The sequence below is a fragment of the Crocuta crocuta genome, unplaced genomic scaffold (genome assembly GCF_008692635.1).
Source record: "Crocuta crocuta isolate KB4526 unplaced genomic scaffold, BGI_CrCroc_1.0 scaffold531, whole genome shotgun sequence".
In the NCBI taxonomy this organism is placed as follows: Eukaryota; Metazoa; Chordata; class Mammalia; order Carnivora; family Hyaenidae; genus Crocuta; species Crocuta crocuta.
Window position 1 is genome coordinate 2,916,484 of NW_027531997.1, and position 785 is coordinate 2,917,268.

Below are 785 nucleotides of genomic sequence, written 5' to 3' on the forward strand. Positions count from 1 at the left end.
GTTGCCCATACAGACAGCACGCCTGGAGAGAGCCTTGTAGCCAGGTCTCCTTGGTCACCACCTCCTCCTTTCAATTCTTCCCCCAGTCAGCCAGGAGCATGCCCATGGCCTTGAACAGGGAAATCGACAATGCAGTAGGACAGCATGGACACTGTGCAGTCAGAGGTGGTGGTGGTGGTGGCAGAGCTCCTATGCTATACTTTTTATCCCCATGACTTATTTATTTTATAACTGGAAGTTTGTATCTTTTAATCCCCTTCAGCTATTTCATCTGTCACCCCCACTCTCCTTCCCTCTGGCAGCCACCCGTTGAAGTAGTTTAATTCTTTTAAAAAATTTTTAATGTTTATTTATTTTTGAGAGAGAGACAGAAAGACCGAGTACGAGTTGAGGAGGGCAGAGAGAGAGGGAGACACAGAATCTGAAGCAGCCTCCAGGCTCTGAGCTGTCAGCACAGAGCCCGATGCGGGGCTCAAACTCATGAACCAACCGAGAGATCATGACCTGAGCTGAAGTCGGATGCTTAACGAACTGAGCCACCCAGGTGCCCCTCAAAGATTTTAAGTTATCTGTACACTCGATGTGGGGCTGGGACTCGCAGCCCAGACATCAAGAGTTGCATGCTATATCGCTTTGGCCATTCAGGCACCCCTGAAAAGTAATAAAGCTTTTCTGAAGTGAGAAATAATGAAAAAAACCCCGAAACAACCTGTTATGCTTTAAGTTGCACGTTCATTGCACCAAGCAAGGAACACCTGCATGAGATTTGTTTTCAAACAGGAGAA

The 785-nt window shown here is 47.1% G+C and overlaps 1 pseudogene; it reads right to left on the minus strand.

Moving 5' to 3' along the window:
• LOC144240767 (glutathione S-transferase P-like) overlaps positions 1-146 on the minus strand; it is a 19,442-nt pseudogene extending 19,296 nt beyond the window's left edge.
• Positions 147-785: the final 639 nt, after the last annotated feature.